This window comes from Theobroma cacao, chromosome 2 (assembly GCF_000208745.1).
Source record: "Theobroma cacao cultivar B97-61/B2 chromosome 2, Criollo_cocoa_genome_V2, whole genome shotgun sequence".
NCBI lineage: Eukaryota > Viridiplantae > Streptophyta > Magnoliopsida > Malvales > Malvaceae > Theobroma > Theobroma cacao.
Genome location: NC_030851.1, coordinates 5,315,539 through 5,321,538, shown reverse-complemented (window position 1 = coordinate 5,321,538; position 6,000 = coordinate 5,315,539). Strand labels below are relative to the sequence as shown.

The following is a 6,000-nucleotide window of genomic DNA, read 5'->3' as shown; positions in this document are numbered from 1 at the left end:
GAAGACAACAAGGTTTACAGAACTTTTTATCAATATTTATTTTGATACAAGATCTACAGCTTTATGCATGAACTTATTGTTGTCTTTAGTCCTTTAATAGATCTCTCATTGCTCTCCTTGAGGTCTCTTCAATCTCAATTCATCTAATAAAGCCCTCAAATCAGAGTGAGATGATCCACCCTCTTCAACAGCCCTCTTTGCCATCTCTTTCAGTGCACTAGCTCTGTTTCTTATTTCATTGGCTTCTTCACCAACCATCAGCTGAGTCACTGCCTTTTTTATATTTTCATTTGTCACTAAGTACTTTCTTATCTTCCATCAATCTAGACCATTCTTGGGCTCCAACTCCAACCCCTATTCTTAGTATATCTGTAACAAGCCTTTCATTATAGAACTGCTCATTACTGAGTGGCCATGTGACCATTGGTACTCCAGCAGTGATACTCTCCAGTGTCGAATTCCCTCCACAGTGAGTCACAAACCCTCCTACAGCTTCATGATCAAGAATCAGCGCTTGAGGTGTTCATCCCCTTATAATCAAAATCATCCCTTCCATCTGTTCTTCAAATCCTTCTGGCAACCACTCCTCTTTGCCTTTGTTTTTCACCTTCCTTACAATCCAAATGAAATCCTGTCCAGAAGTTTCAAGTCCCTTAGCAATCTCATAAAGCTGAGCAGCTGAAAACCAGGACATGCTTCCAAAACATATATAGAGAACTGAATTGTGTTTCTTTGAGTCTAGCCATCTTAAGCATTCAACTGTGTCCTTAGAGGCTGCATTTCCTTGTTGTGCTTTATTGTGTGTGTTCCGGTTGCAGGGAGAAAGGGGGCCTATGTGCCATGTCTTCCTTCTCATGACCTTCCTGTAGTGTTCGACATAAGCTGGTTCCAGCTCTTGGAAACTGTTCATGATAACTCCATAGCTTGTAATCTCAGATTCTGCGGCTTGATACATCAGCTTTTTTATTTCATCATTGACACTTGATTCTCCAAGTTCATCTGGTTATTGCAGTCTTGTCATCTTTATCTTGTCTGGAAGGCCAGGCACTCCAAAGGGTTGATAATCAGATGTTATATTTTTCAGAGGCTCATAGTGCAGTGAGCTATGAAAGACACTGAGGGCAAAATAACTTGTCCCATGAAAAACTAGCCTTGGGATCCTCAGCTTCCCAGCAACTTCTGTGGCCCAGGGAAATATTACGTCTGCCACCAGGCAATTGGGGTGGCAGTCTTCAAGTATTTGTTCAAGGGGTTGTTGAAGCAAGCTAACAGCCTTGATGAATGTAAGACCCATTTCTTGTGAAGTGATGGAACTTATGTTCTCACATCCCTCTGGCAGGTCAGCATCATAGTTGCTTCACACCTCTAAGTCTAGAGTTTTTATCACAACAAATGTTTTGTGAGGTGCTCTAGATCAGTCTCTGAATGTTAGCAATTTTATCATCTTTTTCTTTGTGGATGTCTGCCTTCTTGATCGTGACATCCTACTGGTTAGTTAAGTAGTTTCAGATCAATGATGTAGATGGATCAACCAGCATTATAAAAATTATTAACTGTCTACTTATAAATTTTTTTTTAATCAAATTTCTTCAATCTATCTTCAAAATCTTGCTTTGAGTCATTTTCCAAAACATACTGTAAGAGGAGAAAAATGGTTACCTATTGATCATCCATTTTATCTCCAAATAAGTTAATGTAATTTAGAGATAAAGACTTAAATAAGGTTCATCAAAATTTAAGGACTCGGAGTTTGATTAATAAAGATTATCTAAATAAATTTAGGGAGATAAATTCAAGTAGATTAAATTTTCATTTAAGTCTCTCGTCTAGTAGAATAAGTATAGTGCTCTTCCAAGAAGATTTTGAAAAACCAAAGCTTTGACAAAACCCATAAATCCAAGTCGAAAATTCTTAATAGGACAGTTTAGGTAAAAGTTAGGATAAAAAAAAAAACTGTTAAGTTGAAAATCTTTAAAAAAATGATTCAGGCAAAAGTTAAGGTGTAAAAAACAAATGAAATATATTATAACTAGATTCTTCATATTAAAAGGTACGTAGGGAGCTCGATCTTATTGTCAAGTTCAATCAATCAAAAAAAATATCTCTTCAATTAAAGATAATTCAAATATTTACGATATTTAAACAATGAGGTTGACGTCAAATCGAAGAAGTTCAAACTATCAAATTACAAGTGAAGCAAAGATTGCTAGGGTAAACTCTTGACCCAGTTAAAAAGACAAATTCTTAAACATTACAATGCTTGAAGATCAGTTGCTCTTTGATAAGAGCTTAAACTACCTTTAAAAAAACCCGTTAAATCGAAAATCCTTAATAGAACAATTTTGACAAAAATTAAAACTTAAAAAAGAATCAATTAATTTAAAAATCTTTAAAAGGACGAGTTAGACAAAAGTTAAATCGTAAAAAAAATAAAAAAACTACGTTATGACTCAATCCTTCATATTAGAAGTTATGCAGGCAACTTGGTTTCATTGTCAAGTTCAATCAGCTTAAAAAAAATAAAGAAAGACTCATTTCTATTAAAAATAATTCAAATATTTATGATGTTTAAACGACCAAGTTGATGTCAAAAATTAAAGAAGTTCATACTATCAAATAGTAAGTGAAGAATCCTTAAAAAGATGACGTAGGCAAAAGTTAGGATATAAAAAAAAAAATGAAGAACTACGTTGACTTGATCCTTCATATTAGAAGGTATGTAGGCAGTGGTCTCATTGCCAAGTTCAGCCAACTTAAAAAAAAAAGTCTCTTTGATTAAAAATTCAAATGTTTAATATTTAAGCTACTAAGTTGTCGTAAAAAATGGAAGAAGTTCAAACTTCAAACTATCAAATTGCAAGTGAAGTTAAACAAAACTTATTGCTAGGGTCTACTCTTCCCAATCGGCCCAATTAATGACAATTTTTGGAAGCGTTACTATTTTTGAATATTAGATATTCCTATGTAAGAGCCTAAACTAAAAACCCATTAAGTAAAAAATCTTTAACAAGACGATTTAGGCAAAAGTTCAAACTCAAAAATACAAGTTGAGTTAAAAATTCTTATAAAGACGACATAAGCAAAAATTAGACCATAAAAAAAAAAAAGAACTACATCATAACTTAATCTTTCATATTAAAAGGTATGTAGGCAGCTTGTTCTCATTGCCAAGTTTAGTCAACTTAAAAAAAACGAAAACTCTCATCGATTAAAAATAATTCAAATCTTTATGACATTTAAACTACTAAGTTAACGTCAAAAATTGAAGAAGTTCAAACTATCAAATAGCAAATGAAGCAAATAAGACTTATTACTAGGGTTTACTCTTCACAATCGACATAATAAATGGCAGATTTTTGAAGCGTTACTATGCTTGAAAATCAATTACTCCTCGATAAAAGCCTAACTAGCTAAAAAAAAAAAAAAGCTCATTAAGTCAAAAATCCTTAACAGAACGATCTAGGCAAAAGTTAAGACATAAAAATACAGCCCATTAAGTTGAAAATCCTTAAAAGGATGATTTAGGCAAAAGTTCGATCGTGAAAAGCAAAAGAACTACGCTATGACTTGATCTTTCATAGTAGAAGGTACATAGGCAGTTTAGTCTTATTTCCAAGTTCAATCAACCTAAAAAAAAAAAAAGTCTCTTCAATTAAAAATCATTTAAATCTTTGTGATGTTTAAACTACCAAATTGATTTAAAAAATTGGAGAAATTCAAACTATCAAATAGTAAGTGAAACAAAGAAGACTTATTGCTAAGGTCTATTCTTCACAGTTGGCCCAATCAATAGCAAATTCTTAAAGTGTTATTATGCTTGAAGATCAGTTGCTTATCAATAAAAGCCTAAATTGCTTTTAAGAAAAGATTATTAAGTCGTAAATCTTTAACAAGACAGCTTAAGCAATAGTTAGGACTTAAAAATAAAAGCTCGTTAAGTTAAGGAATCCTTAAAAGGATGACTTAGGCAAAAGTTCAATCATAAAAAAAAAAAAAAAGAACTACGTTATGACTTGACTTGATCCTCCATATTAGAAGGTATGTAGGCAGCTTGTTCCCATTGTCAAGTTCAGTAACTTAAAAAAAGAAAAAAAAACACACTTTGATTAAAGATAATTAAAATAATTGTGACGTTTAAACTACCAAGTTGACATAAAAAATGAAAGAAGTTCAAACTATCAATACTAAGGTTTACCATTCACAATTGACCTAATCGATGGCAAATTCTTGAAGTGTTACTTTGCTTGAATATTAGTTGCTCCTTGAAAAAAGTTTAAACTACCTATAAAAACAAAGCCTAATAAGTCAAAAATCCTTAACAGGACAACTAATGGAAAACTTAAGCCTTAAAAAATACTTGTTAAGTTGAAAATCCTTAAAAGGAAAAAAGAAAAAAAAATGCTTCGGCAAAAGTTAGGACTTTGAAAAAAAACCAGTTAAGTTGAAAATTCTTAAAAAGACGACTTAGGTAAAAGTTCGATCGTAAAACATAAAAGAACTACGTTATGGCTTGATCCTTTATATTAAAAGGTACGTAAGTAGCTTGGTTTCATTGCCAAGTTCAATCAATCTAAAAAAAATAAAAAAAAAGTCTCTTCGATTAAAGATAATTTAAATCTTTGCGACATACAAACTACCAAATAGACTTCGAAAATTAAAGAAGTTCAAACTATCAAATAACAAGTGAAGCAAAGAAGACTTATTGCTAGGGCCTATTCTTCACAATTGACCCAATCAATAGCAAATTCTTGAAGTGTTACTATATTTGAAGATTAATTACTTTTCAATAAGAGCCTAAATTGCCTTTAAAAAAAGACCACTAAGTTGAAAATCCTTAACAAGACGGTTTAGCAAAAGTTAGGACTTTAAAATAAAAGCCGTTTAAGTTGAAGAATCCTTCAAAGGACAACTAAGGCAAAAGTTCAACCACAAAAAAAAAAAGAACTACGTTATGACTTGATCTTTCATATTAGAAGGTATGTAGGCAACTTATTCTCATTGTCAAGTTCAGTCAACATAAAAAAAATAAGAAAAACACTCTTCAATTAAAGATAATTCAAATCTTTGTGACATTTAAACTACTAAATTATTCTCAAAAATTAAAGAAGTTCAAACTATCAAATAGCAAGTGAAGTGAATAAGATCTATTGCTAGGGTTTACTCTTTATAATCAATCCAATCAATAGCAAATTCTTGAAGCGTTACTATACTTGGAAATCAATTGCTCCTCGATAAAAGATTAAACTACTTATAAAAAAAAGCTTAATAAGTCAAAAATCCTTACTAGGATAGCTAATGCAAAACTTAAGACTTAAAAAAAAACTCGTTAAGTTGAAAATCCATAAAAAGATAACTTATACAAAAGTTAAGATGTTAAAAAAAAAACTACGTAATGACTTGATCCTTTATATGAAAAGTTACATAGGTAGTTTGATCTAATTGCCAAGTTTAGTCAACAAAAAAGAAAGAAAAAGTCTCTTTGATTAAAGATAATTCAAATCTTTACGACGTTTAAACTACAAAGTTGACGTCGAAAATTCAAGAAGTTCAAACTATCAAATTGCAAGTGAAGCAAAGAAGACTTATTGTTAAGATTTACTCTTCACAATCAACCCAATCAAAGGTAAATTCTTGAAACATTACTATGCTTAAAGATCAATTGCTCTTCAATAAAAGCCTAAATTGCCCTTAAAAAGAAAATCCGCTAGGTCGAAAATCCTTAATAGAACAACTTTAACAAAACAGCTTTGGCAAACGTTAGGTTGAAAAGAACAGAACTATGTTACGACTTAATCCTTCATATTAGAAAGTATGTAGGTAGCTTAGTTTTATTGCCAAGTCCAGGCAACCTAAAAACAAAAAAGAAAAAGTATTTTCGATTAAAAATTATTCAAATCTTTACGACGTATATACTACGACGTTGACATCGAAAATTGAAGAAGTTTAAATTATCAAATAGCAAGTGAAGCAGAGAAGACTTATTGTTGAAATGTTACTATG

General features: G+C 31.4%; 1 pseudogene; it reads right to left on the bottom strand.

Annotated features, from left to right (window-relative positions):
* Positions 1-1,579, bottom strand: LOC18607980 (annotated as a pseudogene).